At 37.3% G+C, this 26095-nt stretch overlaps 1 long non-coding RNA gene across 17 annotated transcripts in view; it reads right to left on the minus strand.

The window, feature by feature from the left end:
- LOC144297018 (uncharacterized) overlaps nucleotides 1–26095 on the minus strand; it is a 119989-nt gene that overhangs the window by 17650 nt on the left and 76244 nt on the right. For 11 of the 17 annotated variants that reach the window (XR_013364030.1, XR_013364041.1, XR_013364044.1 and 8 more), the window contains 2 exons: nucleotides 10822–10942; nucleotides 9734–9808 (listed from right to left, as the gene is read on the minus strand). The exons of 2 other annotated variants lie outside the window; for them this stretch is intronic. This is a non-coding gene — a long non-coding RNA (uncharacterized LOC144297018). Of the gene's footprint in view, nucleotides 1–8129; nucleotides 8321–9733; nucleotides 9809–10821; nucleotides 10943–21817; nucleotides 21944–26095 lie in introns of those variants that run through there. 4 more of the 17 variants (XR_013364037.1, XR_013364039.1, XR_013364055.1 and 1 more) reach the window with 3 other exon arrangements.

Genomic DNA, 26095 nt, shown 5'->3' on the forward strand with positions numbered 1-26095 from the left:
ACCATTTTATATCTGTGTGAATGTTTAGATTAGAAAAGTGAGGTTAATAAACTTGCCCAAGGTTACAAAAAAAAAAAAAGTGGTTTGGGAGAGAAGCAGATCACAGGTGCTACTGAGGGGAGAGAATCCTAGACACAAGAAAGGCGAGAGAGAGTGGAGTGCATAGAAATGCACAAAAGAATAGTTCCCCAAAGCCATTGGCTGAGAAAACAAATGGGGCTGATTTCCATGAGTTTTTGCAATCAGTGGGGCTCAAAGACTGGAGTCTTAGAGGCATGGGGACTTGGCCGGGATAGAGACCTGAGTGTGCTGCCCTACTCCTGGAAAGAAGACATGAAAGCAACCTCAGGGCAGATAACATGATCTGAGGATCACCTACAGTGCATGGGGGCAGGGGGGATAGAGGGAAGACTATTCCCTCTACTTGCAGTGCAACTATGAGAGGTGCCGTTGCCTCTCCAGGGACAAGAGGGCCAATGGAGGCCATTTTACTCCCCTGCCCCTCAGCATCAGCACAGAAATACGTACTGAGAGTGACTAACAGACATTGACTGTTTAGCCTGCTTTGCTCCAAATTCCAACCCCCTGTGCTTTAGTGTGACTGCCTTTCTGGGTCAAACCTTCATTGATCTTAGCCCAGTGAGACTCTCACATAGAAGACCAGTGTGGGTGCCCACCACACCAGGTTCCTAAAGTTTGGAGTCAGCAGGTTTGTCTGTGATAGAGCCCAAAGTGCACTGCATACTTCAGGCAGGTAAGCAACCCAGAGATGGACAGTGTGAAAACAGCAATTTGAAAAATGCCTAGGATGCACAAGGGGAAATTATTTCCTCTTTGGGAGCCTTGCCTGAGAGGATCAAGCACAGACTCCCATCTATTGAGACAAAGAATCATTTCCATCCCCCATCCCTCATCATAAAACAACTTCAGTAAACAGCACAGGGCAATAATGGCTGCCTAACCTGATTACATCAGGTCCCGCCCACCCCCCACCCCCCCACCCCCCCACCCCCCACCCCCCTACCCCCCCGCTGGTACTGCTTTTCTCCAGCAAGTGTGCCTTAGAACCAGTGCAGCAGACCTCTTAAACAGAAGACCAGTACAATCTCCACCCCCCACCAAATCTATTGACCACAGAGTTCTGCAAAGCTTCAGTTCTAGTGAAAATAGTATCAGGTCTCATTTAACAATCAGACCAGAGCACACCTAGTTAAAACTTGCCACACCCTGGACAAGGTCCAAACACTCCTCACTGTAGGCAAGGAGACCCTCTGCAGATGACTGACCTGAGGGACAGAGCAGCCAAAACATAGCAGCAGAGCACATGCAGCACTTAACAGAGGCACTTCCTAAAGCACTAGGCCCTGGATATTATACAATTGCTTCTTCATAAAAACATTACTCACAGGAACAGGAAACAAAACAGAATTTTCTAACACAGAAAAGAAGACAGAGACCTAGATCAAATGCCAAGACAGAGGAATTCATCCCAAAATAAAGAGTAAGAAAATCACAGCCAGAGATCTAATCAAAACAGATATAAGTAACATGCCTGATGAAGAATTTAAAGCACAGATACAGATACTTGCTGGCCTCGAGAAAAACATGGAAGACATCAGGAAGACCCTTACCAGGGGGATCAAAGAGCTAAAAAACAATCAGGGAAAAATGCAATAATTCAGATTCAAAACTGTCTGAATGTAATGACCACAAGGATGGAAGAAGCAGAATAAGTAATATAAGGGAGAGAATAATGGAAGATAATAAAGCTGGGGAATAAAATAAGGAACTATGGATCGGGTGAATAGACTTCAGAAACTCAGTGGTTCCATCAAATGTAATAACATTCATATTATAGGAGTTCCAGAAGAAGAAAAAGAGATAGAAAAGGGGGAAGAAGGTTTATTTGAGGAAATAAGGACTGAAAACTTCCCTAATCTGGGGAAGGAAACAGACATCCAGATTCAGGAGGCACAGAGAACTCCATTCGAAACCAACAAAAAACAGGCCAACCAAGACATATTGTGATTAAATTTGCAAAATACACTGATAAAGAAAAAATCCTGAAAGCAGCAAGACAAAGGAAGTCCCTAACCTACAAGGGAAGACCCATAAGTTTAGCTACAGTTCTCTCCACAGAAACTTGGCAAGCCAGAAGAAAACGGTATGATATATTCAACATCCTCAATGAGAAAAACATGCAGCAAGGTTGCCATTCAGAATAGAAGGAGAGATAAAGAGTTTCCCAGACAAACAAAAACTAAAGTTCATAACCACTGAGCCCTGCAAAAAATATTAAAGGGGACTCTTTGAGTGGAAGGAAAGACCAAAAGCTACAAAGACTAAAAAGGAACAAAGAAAATCTCCAGAAACAAGTAATGAAGTGGCACTAAATATATATCTATCAATGGACTAAATACTCCAATCAGAAGACATAGGGTATCAGAATGGATTAAAAAACAAAAAACAAAAACCAAGATCCATCTATATGCTGCCTACAACCATTCATTTTAGATCTAAAGATACCTGCAGATTGAAAGTAAGAGGATAGAGAACCACTTATCATGCTAATGGATGTCAAAAGAAAGCCAGAGTAGCAATACTTATATCAGACAAAGTAGATTTTAAACTGTAACAGGAGGGCAGCCCTGGTGGCTCAGTGGTTTAGCGCCACCTTCAGCCAAGGGCCTGGTCCTGAAGACCAGGGATCAAGTCCCGCATCAGGCTCCCCGGTGCATGGAGCCTGCTTCTCCCTCTGCCTGTGTTTCTGCCTCTCTCTCTCTCTCTGTGTCTATCATGAATAAATAAATAAAATAAAATAAAAATAATAAACTGTAACAGGAGACAAAGAAGGGTACTATATCAAAATAAAGATGTCTATCTAACAAGAAGTTCTAACAATTATAAATATTTGTGCACCCAACTTGGGAGCACCCAAGTATATAAAACAATTAAAAACAAACTTAAAGGAATGCATTAATAATAATACAATTACAGTGGGAGACTTTAACACCCCACCTCCAGGAATGAACAGATCATCTAAGCAGATAATCAGCAAGAAAACAATGGCTTTGAATGACATATTGGGCCAGATAGCCTTAATAGATAAATTCAGAACATTTTATCCTAAATTAGCAGAATACACATTCTTTTCAAGTGTACATGAGACATTCTCCAGAATAGATCACATACTAGGTCACAAATAAGGCCTCCACAAATACAAGACTGAGATCATACCATGCATAATTTCTGACCACAATGCTATGAAACTTGGAATCAACCACAGGAAAAAATTTGAAAAGAAAACAAATACTTGGAGGTTAAAGAATGTGCTACTAAAGAGGTGCCTGGGTGGCTCAGTCAGTTAAGCACCTGCCTTCTGCTCTGGTTGTGATCTCTGGGTTCTGGGACCAAGCCCTTCATGAGGCTTCCTGCTCAGCAAGGAGTCTGCTTCTCCCTCTCCCTCTGCTGACTGCACCCACATCAGTTCTGCTCAATTTCTCTCTCTCTCAAATAAATAAAATCTTAAAAGAAAAAAGTGCTAATAAAGAATGAATACATCAACCAGAAAATTAAAGAAAAAAATTTAAATTACATGGAAACAAATGAAAATGAAAACATGATGGTCCAAAACTTTGAGATGCAGCAAAAGTGGTCATAAGAGGGGAGTATATGACAATACAGGCTTAAACTCAAGAGGCAAGAGCAATCTCAAATAAATAATCTAATCTTACATCTAAAGAAGCCAGAATAAGAACAACAAATCATACCTAAAGCCAGCAGAAGAGGGGAAATAATAAAGATTACAACAGAAATCAATAATATAGAAACAAAAAAGCAGTAGAACAAACCAACAAAACCAGAAGTTGGTTTTTTGAAAAAAGTAATAATATTGATAAACCCCTGGCTAGACTTATCAAAAAGAAGAGAAAAGACCCAAATAAATTAAATCACAAATGAGAGAGGAGAAATAACAGGCAACACTACAGAAATATAAACAATAATAAGAAAAACTTATGAAAAATTACATGCCAACAAACTGGGCAATCTGGAAGAAATAGACAAATTCCTAGAAACCTACAATCTACTGAAACTGAAACAGGAAGAAATAGAAAACTTGAACAAACTGATAACCAGCAAAGAAATTGAATCAGTAATCAAAAATCTTCCCACAAACAAAAGTCCAGGGCCAGATGGCTTCCCAAGGGAATCCTACCAGACATTTAAAGAAGAGTTAATACCTCTTCTTCTCAAACTGTTCCAAAAACTAGAAATGGAATAAAAACTTCAAACTCATTCTACCAGGCCAGAATTACCTTGATTCCAAAACTAGACAAAGGCCCCATTAAGAATAAGAATTACAGCCCAATATCCCTGATGAACATGGATGCAAATAAATTCTCAAGAAGACACTAACAAATCAAATCCAACAGTGTATGAAGAACATTATTTGCCATGATCAAGTGGGATTTTTTCCCCTGGGCTGCGCAGGTGGTTCAATATTCACAAATCAATCAAGGTGATGATCCACCACATTAAAGAAGAAAGGATAAGAACCATATGATCCTCTCAATAGATAAAGAAAAAGCATCTGAAAAGTACAACACACATTCATGATAAAAACCCTCAACAAAGTAGGGACAGATGGCACATATCTCAACATCATAAAGGCCAGGTATGAAAAACCCACAGTTAATATTGTCCTCAATGGGAACAAACTGAGAGATTTTCCCCTAAGGTCAGGAACAAGACAGGGATGTTCATTCTCCCCACAATTGTTCAACATAGTAGTGGAAATCCTAGCCTCAGCAATTAGACAACAAAAAGAAATAAAAAGCATCCAAACTCAAGGAAGAAGTCAAACTTCTCACTATTTGCATATGACATGATACTCTATACAGAAAACCCAAAAGACTCAACCAAAAAATTGCTAGAGCTGATACACAAATTCAGTAAAGTCACAGGATACAAAACCAATGTACAGAAATCTGTTGCATTCCTATACACTAATAATGAAGCAGCAAAAGAGAAATCAGGGAATCAATCTCATTTACAATTGCACCAAAAACCATAAAGTATCTAGGAATAAACCCAATCAAAGAGGTAAAAGATCTATACTCTGAAAACTATAAAACACTTACGAAAGAAATTGAAGAGGACATAAAGAAATGAAAAAACATGATTCCAAGCTCAGGAATCAAAAGAACCAAAATTGTTAAAATGTCTATACTGCTCAAATCCATCTACACATTTAATGCAATCCCTATAAAAATGACACCAGCATTATTCACAGAGCTCACACAAACAATCCTTAAATTTGTATGGAACCACAAAAGACCCTGAGTAGTCAAAGCAATCTTGAAAAAGAAAGGCAAAGCTAGAGGCATCACAATTCCAGCCTTCAAGCTATATTACAAAGCTGTAGTCAGCAAGCCAGTATGCTACTGGCACAAAAACAGACACATGGATCAATGGAACAGATTAGAAGACCCAAAATGGGCCCACAACTATATGGTCAACTAATCTTTGACAAAGCAGGAAAGAATATCCAATGGAAAAAAGACAGTCTCTTCAACAAATGGTTTTGGGGAAACTGGACAGATACATGCAGAATGAAACTGGACCAGTTTCTTAAACCACATAAAAAAGTAAATTAAAAATGGATGAGAGGCCTAAATTTGAGAAAGGAAACCATCAAAATGCTAGAGGAGAACACAGGCAGTAACCTCTCTGGCTTTGACAGTAGCAACTTTTTATTAGATATTTCTCCTGAGGCAAGGAAAGAAAAGCAAAATAAACTATTGGGAGTACATCAAGATAAAAAGCTTCTGCACCAGTGAAGGAAACAATCAATAAATCTAAAGACAACTTTTGGAATGGGAGAAGATATTTGCAAACTACATATTTGATAAAGGTTTAGTATCCAAAATCTATAAAGAGCTTATCAAACCCCATACCCAAACCCCAAATAATCCAGTTAAGAAATGAGCATAAGACACATATAGACATTTTTTCAAAGAAGACATTCAGATGGCTAACAGACACATGGAAAGATGCTCAACATCACTCATCATCAGTGAAATACAAATCAAAACCACAATGAGGTTCATCTCACACCAATCAGAATAGCTAAAATTAACAACACAAGAAACAACAGCTGTTGGTGAGGATGCAGAGAAAGAGGGTTCCTTTTGCACCATTGGTGGGAATGCCAACTGTGCAGCCACTCTAGGCAACAGTATGGAGGTTCCTCAAAAAGTTAAAAATAGAACTGCCTGACAATCCAGCAATGCACTACTAGGTATTTACCCAAAGGATATAAAAATACTGATTCAAAGAAATACATGCACCCCAATGTTTATAGCAGAAGCATCAACAATAGCCAAATTATGTAAAGAGCCAAAGTATACATGGACTGATGTATACTTTGCCATTCATAATGACATGGATGGAGCCAGAGAGTATTATCCTGAGTGAAATAAGTTAGTCAGAGAAAGACAGATACCATATGATTTCACTCATATATGGAATTTAAGAAACAAAACAGATGAACAGGTAAGAAAAAGAAAGAAAGAAAAGAAAAGAAAGAAAAGAAAAGAAAAGAAAAGAAAAAAAGAAAAGAAAAGAAAGAAAAGAAAAGAAAAAAAGAAAAGAAAAGAAAAGAAAAAAAAGAAAAGAAAAGAAAGGGAGGGAGGGAGGGAGGGAGGGAGGAAGGAAGGAAGGAAGGAAGAAGAAGAAGAAAGAAAGAAAGAAAGAAAGAAAGAAAGAAAGAAAGAAAGAAAGAAAGAAAGAAGAAAGGAAGAAAGAAAGAAAGAAAGAGAAAGAAAGAAAGAAAGAAGAAAGAAGCAAACCAGAAAACAGACTTTTAACTATAGAGAACAAACTGAGGTAACTGGAGGGGAGGTTGGCGGGGGGGGGAATGAGTTAAATGGGTGATGGGTATTAAGCAGGCTTTTGTGATAAACAGTAGGTATTGTATGTAAGTGATGAATCACTAAATTGTACACTTTAAACTAATATTACACTGCTTGTTAATAATCTGGAATTTAAATAAAAACTCGACAATGATAAAAATCTATTGATGATAGACAGATATTCTCTATAACTGCTTTCATAGTACAACAAAAGAGTAGAGTAGTTGCGACAGAGACCAAATGATCCAGAAAGCCTAAAACACTATTTGGCCTTCACAGAAAAATTTTGCTGAGCCCTGCCTGAATCAAATTACAGCCCAGCTGCAAAATGGGCATAATAATAACTGCCTTATATTAATATTAGAGTTCAATGAAATAATTAGTGTCTAGACAGCTAATAATCTACTAATAATCTATTGTTAGCAGAAACCTTACCAGTAAAGTCAAAAACCACATTTTTATATGTTATATGTATTATATTCTATATTCTTACAATAAAATAAGCTAGAAAAAAGAAAATGTTAAGAAAATCATAAGGAAGAGAAAATATATTTACAGCAATGCACTATATATATATATTTATTTAAAATCCATGTGTAAGTGAACCCACACAGTTCAAACCCATATTATTCAAGGGTCTATTGTAATGTTCTTTTCATGTCAAGATAGGGAGGATTGTTGGAGTCTCTGGGCTTCAGCATGTGATAAACACTAAAGTGTAGATGTTTTCATACAAGTAGTTGTGAAAGATACAAAGCTCTTGGGGACATACAGAGGCCTCCCTGGGAGGGTTTGCCAAAACCAGAGCTACATCTGAGGGCTGGTTCATTTGTAAGTCCATGGGAAGACTCAGAAAACATGAATCGGCAGTTTTCCACAGAAACTCATCAAGAGTATTCTCTTTTCTCCCATTTGGAGTTTGGATGGGATATGTATAGCTCTATAGATTGATGTTCTTTAAAAGAATGCTACAAGTTATGGGAAAAGAGCTCGCTTAGAAATCATGCTAAACTCCTCTCTGTAGCTATTTTAGTTACATACTGCTAGATAATAAACTATTCCCAAGTACTCGTGGTTCTGTAGTCTGAACTCCAGGCAGGGTTTGACTACATGGTTCTTCTACTCCATGTGGCCAGAGCCATGGTCACTCACTAGGCTGATTTTAGCTATGGGTCTGGCTAGGCTGGAAGGCCCAAAAAGATGTCACTCACATTTCTTGTGCCTCAGTGCTCCTCCATATGGTCTTCCTTTCTCCACGTGGTCTCTCCCTTCAGTAGTCTTGCCTGGGCTTCTTTACACTGAAGGGGTTTGGTAGAGACCCCCAAAATGTGCCATTTTGACATGTGGACTATTTTGAGCTGAAGGAGTGGAGATGCTGTGGGCTCGAGATCAACTTTGGCCCCTCCCTTAAATACACAGGAGAACCTAAATTGGAGACCTTTCCCAGAATAAGGTTAATTGCCGGAGATAAATATTATCTGAGTGACCTACTTGTACAGCAGGGCAAGCATCTAATTACCAAGCATCTCCTCTTCTTATTGCCCTGTGAATTGGATTTCTTCCCTTCCCTTTGAAATCCCAGAACCCTACTCCCTTCTACTTAGTTCAGGATGGTATATATACCTCATTTTGCCTGTCTTTGGAATTTCCATGTCTGTGTGGATTTCCTGTATCAATGAAATTAAATCTGATTTTCTCCTGACAATCTGTCTCATGTCAAAGTGACTTGCAGTCCAGCTAGAGAGATCTTGAAGAGGACGGGAAATTCTTCCTCTTCGACAACACCATGGAATCTAGCTTCTTGAAACAAAAATGGGAACTTCCAGACTCCTGAAAAGCTAAGCCTAGAACTGGCACAGCATCACTTTGTTGGAAGGGAAACTTTTCCTCTACCAACTTAGGTCTGTTCATTGGGAGCCTGGAAATTAATTAGCAATAGATAAACAGGAAAAAAACAAACAAGTTTTATTCATATGGATGCAGGAATATCCAAAAGAAGAGACTCACTGGACAGTTAGGGATAAAGATTTCTATATTAACAGGAGAATGAGGAGGGGATATTATAGATATAGGACTTCTATGAGAAAGAAATAGCAGAGCAAATGGAAAGTAGTACAATCTGTAATTATGTTTCTTTATGCAATTTCTCATCCTGGAAATCTCTGTATGAAGTCAGGTAAGGGAAGCTCAGAGAAGGCTTCTTTTTGCATCTGCTGTATCTCAAATATCTTCATTTTAAAACAATCTTTATACCATCTTAGTGGGTTGTAAGTCTCTTCAACTTCCACCTCATTCTACTAGTCAAGGCAAGTTACAGGTCAGACCAGATGCACAAAAAAGAAATAATCTCAACCTCTTTTTTTTTTTTCATTTAAAAGAAGCCCAACCCAGTGGGAAGCCCAATACTGGGCTTAAACTCATGACCCTGAGATCAAGCATCAGACACTTAACTGACTGAGCCACCCAAGCACCCCAATAATCTCTACCTCTTTTTTTTTTTCTTTTTGGATTTTATAATCTCTACCTCTTAGTGGCTGTAGCAGACATGCATGGAGGAAGGAAAGAACTTATGGTGGTCATCTTTAAGGACAATCTGCCACAGAAGTTGAAATTAAAGGATTCGAAAGGAGACTCTTGTCTAGGCTTTCCTTACAATGCTCCAGGGACCATTTTTTTGCATTAGACAGAAAAAGGAAGTTCCCAGGCAAGTAAAATGTCTGCTTCCAGTGTCCTTCAGGTGCCACCCAACCCCACCAGCTACTCCAGATATATCATAAAGAAGCCCAAGACTCTCACAAACCCCAAATCCGAAGTCTCACCTCTGGCTCTTGTTAATGAATCAGGTTATCACGGAATGTGGACTGTTCTGATGATAGAAGCAGCATGAAACAGAACTGGAGAGGATCCAAGAATAATGGGCAGAGATTCATCAGAAAAATCTTTTTGAAAATGTAATAGGTATGTGTGATATTATTTAAGCTGTTATTCACTTCTATAGAAAACTTGAGAAATAAACGAATGGCTACACTGAGCTGAGTTGTTTAGAGGCAAGTAGTTTGTGAGACAGGTAGAACCCATAAGATGTTTTCATGAACCTTCATCAACATTGAATATACATGGAGTTTATAAAGCAATAAAAAACTGCAATGCATTAAATACATACAAGAAATACAAGTGCTCAGTGTTTGTGAAGTATAGCGGGGCTGTCAGTGATCCCTCTTGCTCAGCTAGAGAGTGCAACAGTTAAAACCAGAAATAGACAAGACCGCCTAACTCATGCTTGAACTAAAACTCATTGTTCTTATTTCTTATCACACTTTCTTGAGGAATTGATGAAGATATTTTACAGTGACCAGAATGTTCCAACCACCAAGCCAGAAAGGCCCTGATAGCAAACAGAATGCCTAGAAGACCGCATCCCATACATTCCCTTCTCTGCCCATGATCACATGCTGAGCACACACCAACTTCCACCCTTGATCACGTGCTCCCTGTTTCCTTGCTTGCATGCACCACCCCAATCCTGCAGCCTCTCCTTATAGAGCTTCCAGTGCCCATTTTCCAGACAGGTCAGTTGTGAGCCTAGAGCCTGCTACCTCCCCAGACTGCTACGTCCTGAAATAAATTTCTCCCTTCCTCTTCTCCAAAACCCATCTCTTAAGTTTTGGCTTCTCCTGCAAAGAGTTTATCCGAGTGTGTTGGCAAACCCAGCTGGGAGCCTTGCTTTCAATTTGTCCAGCTCCTCAGGATTCCCTGGAATGGAACAGGAGGCTGTGGCCGTGTACCAGAGCTTATGGTTTCATTTCATAAGTTAGTGGCTCTGATAGATGGGTAACAGAGCCATTGCCACGCAGATAAAATTCAGTAGGCTAACTAGCAGGTAACACCTGTGGCCAGGTATACTTACCTCTGGGTCTCTCTGATATGAAAAGGTATCATTGGGCCCAAATACCTTTCCTCTAATTGAACCTTCTTGCTCAAACTTCAAGTCTGGTCCCCGAAACCATGTGAGTAGCAGGGAAGGCCTGCTGTAGCAGAGAGAGAGGTAGAACATATGAACATCATGTATCCCAGGATTCAGGTTTCAGGTGATAAGGCCATTATATCCCACTTGCACCCTATCTGTTTCATTTTTATTTTTCACTTGCATTCTATCTTAATTGTGTTAATCTCACTCTCTTTTCCTTTACCACTTGTGGTTTATTTCAGATTTATTCACTGAACCATGCGATTTGTGTACCTTAAGTTGTCTGTGAGCCTTTCTGTACCATAGCTTCTGAGTTAGCTTGTTGGGTTGTGTACTTGGCAATCATAACAGATAATTCCTCATTAGAACAGAAAGTTTTTAAAGTTCAGATTGAAAAATAAAATAAAAATAAAAAATAAAGTTCAGATTGAGATGTTGGATTTCTGCTTCTGTGATGTTAACACACTAACGATTGTTTTTTTTTTAAGATTGTGGGAATCAGTCTGGTCTGCTTTTTCATTTATCCTGGGATCCTAAGGCCCCAGGGTTTAATGAAGAGAATACTTTTAAGTTCTATGTCACATATAAACAAAGAGCAGTGAGAAATACTTTACTTCTGGGGCCTACCCTTTTCATTGCTCTTCTACTGTTTCCTTTTTTCTTTGATAAACTTCTCAAGAGCAATATAAAATATTGTTCTCTTTCTCCCCACCCACTTACCCCATAACCCTCTGCAATCTGGCCTCCCACTCACTAGCCACTGAAATTCATTAAATGTCCCAATGACATTGTAATGAACAAATCCAAAAGTTTGTTCCCATTCTTACTTTGCCCTCAGGTGTCATCTCACTATGAATCACTCCCTACTTGATACATTATCTCTTCCTGGCTTCCCTAGTATTCCAAACCCTATCTCCTTGGGTGGTATAGGGAATCAAAATATGTCACTCCCAAATATGCCACTTTGGCATAAGAATTATTATAAGCTGAAGAAAATTGAGAAACATCAGATACCAAAAAAGTTCTCTGCATCCCCGCACTTGCCTAAAAACATACTTAGATTTTTTTTAAGTTTTAATTTTTTATTATTTATTTATTTTTTAAGTAAAGCTCTATGCCCTACGTAGGGCTTGAACTCATGACCCTAGATCAAGAGTTGCATGCTCAAAAAAAAAAAAAAAGAGTTGCATGCTCTACTGACGGAGCCAAGCAGGTACCTCTAAGTTTTATTTAAATTCCAGTTAGCTAACATATGGCATAATATTAGTTTCAGGTGTACAATACAGTAATTCAACAATTTCATGCAACACTGGGTGTTCACTCCTTAGTCTCCATTACCTATTTTAACCCATCTCCCACCCTCATCCTCTCTAATAACCATCAATTTGTTCTCTGTAGCTAAGAGTCTGTTTTCTGGTTTGCCACTTTCTCTTTTTTTTTTTTTTAACCCTTTACTTGTTTGTTTTGTTTCTCAAATTCCACATATGAGTGAAATCATATGGTATTTGTCTTTTTCTGATTGACTCATTTTATTTAGCATAATATACTCTAGATCCATCTCTGTTGTTGTAAATGGCAAGATTTCATTATTTTTTATGACAGAGTAATATTCCATTGTGTGTGTGTGTGTGTGTGTGTGTATATATATATATATATATATATATATATATATATATATCCTCTTCTTTATCCATTCATCAATTGATGGATACTTGGGCTGTTTCCACAATTTGGCTATTGTAGATAATGCTGCTGTAAACATCAGGGTGCATGTATCCTTTTGAATTGGTATTTTCGTATTCTTTAGGTAAACACCTAGCAGTGGAATTGCTGGATCATAAGGTAGCTCTATTTTCAACTTTTTGATGAAGCTCCTTACTATTTTTCCAGACTGGCTGCACCAGTTTGCATTCCCACCAGCAGTGCAAGAGGCTCCCCTTTCTCCATATCACCAACACCTATTATTTCTTGTATTATTGATTTTAACCATTCTGACAGGTATGAGATCATAACTCATTGTAGTTTTGCTCCATTCCATCCCTCCCATCTCCATTGCATTGTTCCATTAAGTGAACAGAAGTATGCCCAGCAATGTGGGAACTGGAGATCAGAGGCTCTTGGTAAATGGTTTCTTTTTCTGATAGCATATGTACCTCAGTGTATGCGATAGGAGACAAACTGCAAAAACCTAGCACCAAGTGCCCTTTGCAATAGACTTGCTACACCACCACCTTTTAAGCAAAATACTACCAGAGATTGTAGTATTTAAGAGAGGTCAGAAAAAAAAAAATAAGAGAGGTCAGTGTTGTGGTAGTATGGTCAATAAAGCACATTCTGTATCTTGGAGAGGTTTGACAATCTTATATAAAGGAGAAACAGACAATAGAATCAGAGATCATAACCTGAGAGCAGAAATTTGAGTGCTGGTATACCACAAGGTTTTATTATTCCTACCAGCTGCTCCTGGTGAATGGCCAAATCAACATGCCAGAGACTTGTCTCACTGTAACCTTGAGAACGTGTGGGGTAGGGTGGGGGGGGACAATCTGTGTGGGGTTCCTAAAAGATAGGTGCCTTAAAAAACACAAAATCGAAGAGAGCAAAACCACAAATAGTTCTGGTGACTGGAGGAGACTAATGGGAAGTGATGTAAGAGAGTCATAAAGTCTAAATCACATCTCTGTTACAGATCGATGTTGTTAATGCTAAAGATTTTACCTAATCTCATTAATTAAAAGAGAAAAACCAGGAAAGCTGTTATAACCTATTCAAAGAAGTCAAAGAAGAACAAATTTATGTGGAATAAAGGAATGTTGAAATTAATGTGCAAATGAAAGCAAAACTGGCTTGGGGTGGGGCAAGTGAGTTGTCCTCCATTTGAACAGACACTATTCGCATATCCATAAGCAAGAATAATTTTGCATTGTTTTCAATTCATTGATGTAGCAATCAATTATTTTGCATTGTGAACAAACTTACAGAGGTATAAAATACCTCTCTTAAGCTTAGAATCAGATAACCAAACCAAGTGTGCTATAGACAATGGGGTTTTCCGGGGATGCAAATCTTTCCCTAAATGCAATGTCTTAGAAGGATGCACAACAAACATCTTTGCCCTGCCAAAGGTAGGGAAGTGTTCTGTGTTTTCTTTAGACAGTTGTGCAAAATGGGGCTTTTTAATAAAAATGTCTTCATGTAAAGTCTGTTCCAAAAAAAGGCAAACATTTAAAAGTTGACTTGAATTGAGTGCTGCACAATTTGAAAGACTAACACTCCGCTCTGTAGTCAGTGACTGAGTTTGAATCCCAGATTCACCACTTAATAGCTGTTTAATCTTGAACAAGGTACTTAGCCTCTGTAAGTCAGTTTCTTAGACTACAAAAAGGAATATGTTAATACTACCCTTCATGGAATTATTGTGAAGATTAACTGAGAAAATGTATGTAAGGTACTTAGCACTATGGCACAGAGTAAATATTAATAATATTGCCGATTATTATTGTTATTAATTACTATGAAATTGAAGTAGTGTGGAAGGGCAGGCCCTGAAGGGTATTGCGAAGCTAAAAACTCTGAGTCACTCTTTGAGTACCATCTTCAGAAGGGCCTTCACTTCAGACAATGTAAAGTTCAAATATATATGTTAGTAACTCTGGGAAAAGTTATGACTGGAAGAATTTGAAGTGTCCTATATTAACCAGTTCATAGAATTATAGAAATTTAGAGCTGCAAATAGTCCAGTATTTTTCTTTTCAGGCTAGGAAACTCTTATGGACATATTAATTCCTTTAATGTCATAGAAAAGTGAAAAGGATGGTAGTGGAAGGGCTCTGAGAAATGAAGAAGAATATGCTACCCCAAAATATGCCAAAATATGTATTATTGCAAGCTGAAAGCAACTTAGAATTAACAGATGCAAAAAGAAGTCTTCTTGGAGATTCCTTTATCTGATTAAAAAGTGGACACTTCTGAAAAATGATGACAGCTGTAAATCCCCTTTCCAGCGGAGTTCTATGACCATGAAGATGGAAAGTTGGCACTGAGGTGAGTCTACATAAACAAATCTTACTAAAATAATCTTTAGTTCCATTAGTTTCACCACATTTTTACCTTCTCTAAAAGCCCCCTTTCCTTTATTTAGTACTTTCTATACTTTATCGCCCTTTGTTAAAATGATGTATAAGCCATCAAGCCTAACTACTTTTCAAGCTTTTGCTTCTTTACTGTGAACTCTCATGTATATAAAATTGAAAATATTATGGGATTCCTGCGTGGCCAGTGGTTTAGTTCCGCCTTCAGCCCAGGGTGTGATCCTGGGGTCCTGGGATCAAGTCCCACATCAGGCTCCCCGCATGGGAGCCTGTGTCTGTGTATCTGCCTCTCTCTCTCTCTCTCTGTGTCTCTCATGAATAAATAAATAAATATTAAAAAAAGAAAATATTAGCATAAATAAGCATTTATATGCTTTTCCTTCTGTTTTCTGTCTTTTTGCCAATTTAATTTGCAGGTACCAGCTACAGAACTTAAGAGGGTAGAGGAAAGGTTTTTTTTCCTTTACGGAAATAACTGTCAGGAAGATCAGGTGCCCAGGAATGGGAAAGCTATCTGACTTGAAAAAGCCTGAGCAGCCAAGGTCCCTGTTTACCTCTCAACTACCTCACCTAACACTTCACTCTGATAATCCATTTCCCATCTCTCTTCCCTTCCCCTTCCTCTTTGGCTTCACTTTGGAACAGATTGAAAATCAACCAAAGTTTAATGAGTTTCTAACCAAGACTCTATGTTTTTATGAACATTTACTTCTTTGTCTTCTGATATATAGCACAAATAGAATTCCTCTTTCAAAATCAAGCCAGGAAATAAAAACAAACTGGCTTCAACCAATTTTGGACATACTGAGGAAAACGTTTCCTCTACTGACTGGGTCTTATAGCCAGGGGCCTGAAAATTAATTAACAACAGATAAATTAACAGAAGAAAACACATTTTATTCACACACATATAGGAGCATTCAGATGAAGAAGTTCCTTGAATAGCTAGCGATAAGGGTTTATATACCAATTTAATAGGGGAATGAGAGGAGGGAGAAAGGGCTTCCATGGGAAGAGCAAAGGGGCTTTTAGGGAAACAAATGGAAGGTATGACAGTTTGAGATAATGTTTGTTTATGCAATTTCTCATCCCTGTGTGAATGGTCGGTCAGTCTTCTTCCTAGGAGTGAGGCTTTCTTGGAGTGGGAATTTATGGCAGCTTCACTCTCTGCCTATTAGTCAGATAAGAGAAGCTCTGAAAAGGCTTCTTTCTGCATCTGCTATATCTCAAAAAATGTCTTCAACTTAATCTTCATACCAACTCTGGGGATCTAAGTGAGTCTCCACAGAGAACTGTCTGATACAAAGGTAAAGAAAGTCACTTCAAAGGAAATTCCAGAAATTTAACAAATTTCCATATACATATAAAATTCCATGGGATCACATTAAAGCTTATTTTTTAGAAAATAATAATGAAAAATAGTGATAATTATACTGTAAGTTTCTATGAAAAAGGCTGCTGAACTCTGAATATTAAAGTCAGTGGTTCAAGCATTTAAGAAACACAGAGCATATGGAATAATGACTTCTAAACTATTGAATTTCCTACTCTACAGTGTGTAGTAAGTATATAATTCAGTAGGGAACCAAACACTTAACATCATTCAAACTTGTCACCTGTGATCCCTAGAACATGAGAACAATGAGCAACTTGATATCCTGGGATATATTAGAAGTACCTATATTGTGTGAGATTGTTGAGTATTCCATTTTTCCTCCATTGTGGCTGCCATAATGTTTAGAGCTATAATTTCTGCTCTTATATTTTGTGAGTTTGTTCTGGATCTCAATACCATGACATTTTCCAGTCTTGGATACTGGGGCAATCTGATTATTTGGTTGTGTACAGAAGAACACCACCAACCTACTCTCACAATATGATGTTTTTATTTAGCAATCAATTGTGCCAAAACTTGGTGATTTAGATTAAGCCCATAGCTTCATCAAGGCACAGCTTCTGTTCTGATTTGCCCTGAGCTCTCAAAGTCCCAGTGACTTTCCCACAATTCCTTTCAGTAGATCCATATCTATGTATTCACTCACCAAATATGAGTTAAGCATTTTATTTATTTATTTATTTATTTATTTATTTATTTATTTATTTTTTAATGATAGTCACAGAGAGAGAGAGAGAGAGAGAGGCAGAGACGTAGGCAGAGGGAGAAGCAGGCTCCATGCACCGGGAGCCCGACGTGGGATTCGATCCCGAGTCTCCAGGATCGTGCCCTGGGCCAAAGGCAGGTGCTAAACCTCTACGCCACCCAGGGATCCCGAGTTAAGCATTTATTATTTGCTAAGCATGTTCCAGACTTTTGGAAACACAAAAAAGAATATCACATATATGGGTTTCTATGAATCTCAGCCTAGCAAAAAAGAAAGACATATAAATAAATTATTGAAATAAAATGTGATACATGTTATAATATAAATGTGCACAATAGAAGCTCCCTTAAGTGACCTTTTCTTAACCTATTCAGTGGATTAACTGATGCTCACGGTTCCTTTAGCAAGACTAAAAGAAGACTTCAACTACCTCCATTTGGACCTCAGTCTGCACTTTCTAATTCTTTAAGTTCTTCTTTCCAGCTCATCTCTAAACTCAGGCCAAAAAAGAAAATTACCTCTAAAGCAATAACTGCCCCAAGCCAGCAATGCCTCTTGTGGTTAACAAGGAACATCAACCTGACCTTTACTGCCCACCTGCATTTACCCACCTACCTTTGTCTCACATTTTCCTTATATAAACCTAGAAGTATTTTCAGGATTTTGGAAACAATTTTTGAGACATTAATCCACTGTCTTCCTGGTGTTAGTCTCACTGAAGTAAGCTTCTTATTTTACTACCACTCTCTCTCTCTGCCTTTGGATTTTGTCAGTGGTGAGTGATGAGTACTGAGACCCAAACCTGGTTTTTGTGGGGCCCCTGGAGCCAGGTACTTTTGTACCCCTTCACCCCAGTTACAAGACATGACTGATAGTCACAGCAATCTTACCATTTTCAACTTGTGGATTTATGCCTATAAATACAATCACTTCTGCTTTTATATAGTGATATTGTATTCTTACTAATAATCAGACATGCAAAAAGAATAAAAAGGAAACTCGCTCAACTTCTATTTATTATAGAGGTATAATAGTTAAAAACATCATGTGCTGTGGGAGGGGGAGAATTTTGTTGTATGAAAGTGAACCATGGTAGATCAGTGAAGAAAAAGAGGGACTATTCAATAAATTGAGTTGGAAAAATAATTGTCCATATAAGAAGATGAAATTGGATTCCTAGCTCACACCATTATAAAAATCAACCACAGACAGATTAAGGACTTGAAAATCAAAAGTAAAATTTTAAAACTTTTAGTAGAAAAATATGGAGATATACGTTTCTGGTTTTTGGCTAGTGAAGGAATTCTTAAGACATAGAAAGTACTAAACCTAGAGTATATGAAAAGTCTGCCCATATAAAATCAAGAATGTGTATTCATCAAAAACACCTTAATGAAAATGAATAGTCAAGACACAAACTTGAAGAAGATATATTCAATACACATAACTGATTAAAGGATTAGTGTCAAGACTATAAAAAGAACAACTATAAATGAATGAGAAAAGGACCAACTCATTGGAAATAAAATGGACAAAGATCATGAGCAGGTTTATACTTGAAGAAATACTAAATTCAATAAAGATGAAGAGATATTCAATTTCAGCAGTAATAAGGACCTCAATCAAGACCACAATGACATGCCATTTTCTACTCATCTAATTGGCAAACATAATGTCAAGTATTGGAGAGGATGTGGGTCAACATATGTCTTAAACATCAGTGGAGAGGGTGTAAATCAATTTTTGAGAGCAGTGACTCTACTCCCAGCTAAGAAGTAACTCTTCTCCTACCTACATGAAACTAGTTTATATACACTAGGACCCAAACACAGGAATGCTTATACCCCTTATAAGAGTAAAAACAAACACAACACACAAAACACCTAAATTCTTCAAGAAGAGGGTGACTAGATATAAAATATTGTATAGTGATAAAAATGAATAAATAAAATTGCAAACATCAATATGGAAGCATCCTAGTAATGTTACATTTGAATGAAAAAGCCAAAACTAATAATATTGCAGATAATGTGATATACACTTGATAAAATTTGGGAATTATGAAAGTTAAACAGCGTCTTTTAGGCACACATGTACGTTGAAAAAACAACTTAAACAATAAAGTAATACAATCAAACAAACAAAATGTGGGATACTGTATAAGATGAGTATCCTGTATACTCAAAAGACTAAATTAAGTACTGCAGGGAGTAGGAAGTCATCAAAAGATAAGCAGAGAATAAACATTTTCAAATTTGCATTTAAAAATATGCCAGTCTGGTGGCAGCCTGGAAGATCATTTACTTATAGACAAGAAATAAAATAAAAAATAAAATAAAATAAAATAAACAAGTATATAGACAAAAACCTCACTGTACAGGCATACCTCAGAAATACTGCAGCTTTAGTTTCAGACCACCACAATAAAGTGAGCCAAATGAATTTTTTGGTTTCCTAATGCATATAAAGTTATGTTTATACCATGTTGTAGTCTTTTAAGTATGTAATAGCATTATGTCTAAAAAAATGTACATACCTTAAATTAAAAATATTGCTAAAAGAAAGCTAAGCATCACTAAGCTTTCAGCTAACCATAATCACTTTCACCAATAATCATAGCAATTAGAATAATAATGAAAACGTTTGAAACATTGTAAGAATTACCAAACTGTGACACAGAGATACAACATAAGCAAATGCTATTAGAAAAATGGTACCAGGGATCCCTGGGTGGCGCAGCGGTTTGGCGCCTGCCTTTGGCCCAGGGCGCGATCCTGGAGACCCGGGATCGAATCCCACATCAGGCTCCCAGTGCATGGAGCCTGCTTCTCCCTCTGCCTATGTCTCTGCCTCTCTCTCTCTGTCTCTCTGTGACTATCATAAATAAATAAAAAAAAAAAAAAAAAAAAAGAAAAATGGTACCAATAGATCAACTCAGGGTTGATGCAATCCTTCCATTTGTAAAAAATGCAATATCTGCAAAGCACAATAATGCAAAGTGCAATAAAATGAGGTATGCCTGTATAAAAGTAACATATAAAAAGCACATAAAATTATATTCCTCTTCTTCTTGTAACACAACTAAATAAAGTATACAAATATATATATATATATATATATGCATAACATTATTGTAGGTTTGATTATGAAATATCAGAAGCAACCTAAATCCCGTACATTGGAGTGGTTGAATCAGCTATGGCACATCCACACAATGGAGGACTATGTAATTACAAAAGAATGAAGAAGATCTCTATAAACCAGAACAGAGTGATGTCCAAAACACATAGTTAAGTGACAAAAAGTCCAAAAGAACATCTATAGTATGTAACCCTTAATGTGAGAAAGAAGGGTATGTATGAAAACACATTCGTATCTGCTCTGTGGTTACAGGGGACAAATGGGAAAGAGGTGGAAATAAGTGAGGAAGATGAGATCATGGTAGCAGGGATGAGGAGGAAGTAAGAGAGCTGGGAGCCAGATGGCTAATCTTGGGCTCTAGCACTTACAATAGCAATGCATCAGTCTGGAACAGTGACTGACCCAAAGTTAGTACTCAACTAATGCTACTAATTACTAAATTTATCCTTAAGTATTTTATAGTTTTTGTCAACTATTGTGACTGGACTATTTATTTGCCCATTTTAATTTATAGATACCTATTTCTAGAATTGTGAAAACATCAATTTGTATACCTTTTGTATATTTATATTGAAATCAACTACCATATTAATGCTTTTTATTGATTCTAGTAAGTTTTTTGTTTATTTGCTATTTACTAGAATCTTTGGGATTTCTCCAGGCATAATCTTATAATCAGCCAAAAGGGATCCTTTTATCTTTTCTTTTCCAGCATATATGCCAGGGTTTTTTTTTTCCACTTATTAAAAATCTTACCGAATTTATTAGAAGATTTAAGATAATAATAAAACTTACAGTGATAGATGGCACCCCATCTAGTTCCAAGTTTTAACATTTTACCATTTAAAACAGGAAAAAGATGGAAATAATTTAAAGGAAAAGATCAATTTCATTACATTACAATTTAAAAACTCTGTTCATCAACAGATCCCATAAAGAAAATGAAAATTCAAGCTACCCACTGGAAGAAAATACCTGGTGCACATATATAACCCTGTCAAAGGACCAGGAGGAACCCAGAATATGTAAATAACTTTTACAGGTAAGTAAGAAATCACAAACAACTCATGAAAAAAATGGGGGAAAGTTGTTGGGGCAGGTTTTGACTTCAAGGGCCAATAAATTGTGGAGAAGTGGCTAGATTTACGGGGAAAACCAGTGAAAGATAAGGGTTATCTTATTTTAGTAAGGTTTGTTTATGTAACCTCATCTTGGTGCAGGCTCTCCATCTCCATTGATAAGAGTTACTTTCCTCTTCCTGGCACAGGAGAAGGGAGGACACTTTCACAAAGGGAAATTTAGGCCATACTTTTAGGTAGTCAAGGGGAGGGCAGAGAACTGATTTTCAATTGCCTTTATTTAGCTCAAAATATCTCTTACGTCAAGTGGCATATTTTAGGGTGGCATACCCTGAACATTTTTGAAGTCATATAAAGGCATGTCATGAATTAACAACTAATGAGAAAATGAAAATAAGTACAACCTCACTAGTAATCTGAGCAAGGTAAATTAAAACCATGATGTGATATAATTTTATACCCACCCTATTCCCCCCAAAAAGAAAGAAGGTTGCCAAGGATGTGGAGCACTAGGCAATCTTACCCATTGTCGACGGGAGTCTGAATTGTCGATGGGAGTCTGAATCAATTAGGCATTATCTGGAAAAGCTGTGATGAATGTGCCCTATGACTCAGCAATTTTACTTCCTGGTCATGTTCCCTGGAAAAACTCTTGCATGTGGGTGCAAGAAGGCTGTAAGAATGTTCACAGCTGGATTGCTTATAATAGCAAAACATTGAAAACTGCCCATATGTCCTCAAATAGAATGAAAAATAAAGTATGATATAATATAATCAAATACTGACATTATTAAAAATAAACTATAGCTATGAGTGAAAACAATCCATACGTTTCATAGACATAATGTTAAGTGAAAAAACAAACCAACAAAAAATATATATGGTATTGATTCCCCTTACAATAAGTTAAAATGCAAAAATAAAACAATATGTTTTAAGGATACATCCATATTTGGTGGACTATGAAGAAAATCAAGGAATGAGAAAAAGCAAAATCAGGATGGAAATACTTTTAGGCAAAATGTGATATGATCAGGAAGGAGCTCACTCTGTATTTCTTAACACTGAGTATTTTTTAAAGTAGGTGGTGGGTGCATTGATGTTCATTTGACTATTAATTCTCTACAATACTGGCTCTGAAACTCAGGTGCACATCGGTATCAAAAATGAGCTTTTAAAAGACACTGATATGGCATGTGGGTGGCTCAGTCAATTAAATGTTCAACTCTTTTTTTTTTTTAAGATTTTTTATTTATTTATTTTGGAGAGAGAGAGCAAGAGGTGGGGAGGAAGAGCAGCAGTAGAGGAAGAGAGAGAATCTCAAGCAGACTTCCCATGAGTGTGGAGCCCATTGTGGGGCTCAATCTCAAAATCCTGAGATCATGACCTGAGCCAAATACTCAAACAACTGACCCACCCAGGAGCCCCAAGCATCTGACTCTTAATTTCAGCTGAGGTCATGATCTCCGGGTTGTGAGATCCAGCCCCATGCTGGGCATGGAGCCTGCTTGAGATTCTGTCTCTCTCTCCTTCTCCTTCTCTTTTGCCCCTCCTCCCCTTCTAAAATAAGTAGATAGATGATAGATAGATAGATAGATAGATAGATAGATAGATGATAGATAGAAGACACTGATACCTAGTTCCTACCACAGAGATTCTTATTTAAGTGGTATGGGATCTGACAAATATTATCATAATGGAAATCTTGTCTTTCTTAAAATGTGTCACTGAAGATAGTTGGCCACATTCCTGATTCTTTTTAAAAAATGTATTTTGAAGTAACTTGAGATATACCACAAAGCTAAAATTGCAGAGTTCCCATATATTGTTTATTTTATTTTTATTCATTTCCCATATATATTTTCCATATATAACTACAGTACAATAATCAAATCCAGGAAATCAACATTGATAAAATACATTTCAATTTATATTTTTTTGCTCAGAAAAATGTCATAGGATGATGAATAAATTACTTTTAAACATATATTACATTAGAATAAAATTTTGTGGGGTAAAGGAATAGAAATATGTGTTCAAGGAGGAAAGAGAAATTACATAAAATGAAATTACTTTAACTTTTTATTTCCTATGATCTTAGAGTCCTAAGTGTCAAATGCTTCTTCTGAGTTAAATTATTATTATAATTATTAGTAGTAAATAACTGATCATAAAAATAAATGTTATGCTTTTTTTTAAGATTTTATTTATTTATTCATGAGAGACAGAGAGAGAGAGAGAGAGAGGAGAGAGAGAGGCAGAGACGCAGGCAGAAGGAGAAGCAGGCTCCATGCAGGGAGCCCAACGCGGGACTTGATCCCAGGACTCCAGGATCATGCCCTAGGCTGAAGACGACGCTAAACCGCTGAGCCACCTGGGCTGCCCTGTGTCATGCTTTTTAAGAAATAATTATTAAACATTGTAAGAAAAAAAATTTCAGTAAATTAGAACTTGTTCCAGGCCTAGGGACACCTAGGAAACTGACCCTGAATTTACCTTTTTACAACTCTAATTCCAGGAATGTTAAGATAAACGCGGAATGGGGCACAGACTGGCCTTTCCGCATGAGATGTATCTGGTTGTCCAGATTATTTATCGTACAACCTAACATTGATATGTTTCAGCTGCCCTGAAGAATGTTAGTAAGTTACATACACCCTGAGGAACAATAAGATAAAGAGTATAAAAAGTCAACGAGCAGACGGTGGAATAGCTTCCCCAAATCAGTTATCCATCCTGCTTTACCTTCATCTCATACAATTGAGTATCACCTATGAAATGGAAGGTCTTGGAGGTTATGTCTGGGATATTGCAAAACCTTTTGCTAAAAGTGGTGCTTGATTGCTGAAATACCTGTCCTATTTCCTTTGAATAAGATAAATAAACTGGTTTCAGAAACACATTATGTTTTGTTAATCTTTCTTTAGTCCATATTTGTATCTAAAGTGAAAAATAAGGTGACCATCCCTAATGCCATATCGCAAACTTTTATGTAAGAAATAGACAAGGGGGGGCATCTGGGTGGCTCAGTGGTTGAGCATCTGCCTTTGGCTCAGGTTGTGATCACCAGGTCCTGAGATTGAGTCCTATATCAGGCTCCCCGCAGGGAGCCTGCTTCTCCCTCTGCCTATGTCTCTGCCTCTTTCTGTGTGTCTCTCATGAATAAATAAGTAAAAATTTTTTTTTAAAAAAGCAGACAAGGAATGAAGAATTTTGGTTATGTCAGACTAAAATGCTTCTATACAGCAAAGGAAATAATCAACAAAATGTAAAGGCCACCTACAGAAGGGGGAGAAAATATTTGCAAACTATGTATCTGATAAAGGGTAAATATCCAAAATGCAATTCTTTATATCCAAAATATAATCATTTATATTCCTACAGCTTAATAGTTTTAAAAATAGGCAAAAGAATTAAATAGACCCTTCTCCAAAGAAGACATACAAATAGCCAACAGATATATGAAAAGGAGCACACATCATTAATCATCAGAATGTGCAAATTAAAACCACAACGAGATATCATGGCACAACTCTTAGGATGGCTTTATTTTTTTAAAAAAGGCAATGTTAGAGAAGATATACAGAAGGTGGAATCCAGACTGCACTGTTGGTGGGAATGTAAATTGCTGCAGCTACTAGGGAAACAGTAGGGAAGGTCCTCAAAAAACTAAAACTAAAAATAGAATTACCAAATGACCCAGGAATCCCATGCCTGGGTATGGGGAAAGGAATTTAAATCAGGATCTCAAAAGAAATGTCTGTATTGCCATATTTACTGCATTATTATTCATGATAGCAAAGACATGGAAGCAAACTAAATGCCTATTAAATGATGAACAGATAAAGAAAATGTGGTATATACGCCATAGAATATTATTAAGCTTTAAAAAAGAAGGAAGTCCTGCCATTTGCGGCAACATAAGTGACCCTGGAACACATTATGCTAAATAGAATAAGCCAGACACGGAAAGACAAATACCATATGGTCTACTTACATGAGGAATCTAAAATAGTCAAACTCATGTTAGCAAAGAGTGGAATGGTGGTTCCAGGCAGAAGAGGAAGGGGAACAGGCAAGTATTAAAGGGTAATAAAAAGAAAAAAAGAGACTTCTGAGGCCTGAAATTTGCTGACCCATATCAAACAACATGGATATGGATACCATCCAATTACCATTTTATAATTCTGTCCAGGAATTGATCTGATCAGTGCAATTTTATTTTTTTAAAGATTGATTGATTGATTGATTTATGAGAGAGAGAGAGAGCGAGGCAGAGACACAGGCAGAGGGAGAAGCAGGCTCCATGCGGGGAGCCTGACGCAGGACTCAATCCCCGGTCTCCAGGATCATGCCCTGGGCTAAAGGCAGCACTAAACCACTGAGCCACCCAGGCTGCCCATGATCAGTGCAATTTTAAAAATATTAACCTGAACCACTAAGAATGATGAAATGCCACCTGCTAGTGTTCATGAAGAAAAGCAGCTGAGGGGGAAAGACTAAAAATACCATCCCATGTTTGCTGCTTACAGCATTGTTGGATAGAAAACCACTGACAGAAAGAAACGGAAGAGCCAAGAACTCAAAGACCACTATTTGAAACAAAGGTTGATTCTCATAGCTTCCCTAATGGCTTGTTGAGGGCATGGAAAGATACCATCACTATTTGCTTTGCCACCTCACTGAGATCCCTCATTAATCCAAGGTCCCAGTGGAGGTGTCCAATTCACTACAAAAGTCCAGCATTACAGTATGAAGAAATTGGAGTATTTTATTTAAAAAAAAAATACCAGCAGCTGCT

Source organism: Canis aureus, chromosome 25, assembly GCF_053574225.1.
Source record: "Canis aureus isolate CA01 chromosome 25, VMU_Caureus_v.1.0, whole genome shotgun sequence".
Classification (NCBI taxonomy): Eukaryota; Metazoa; Chordata; class Mammalia; order Carnivora; family Canidae; genus Canis; species Canis aureus.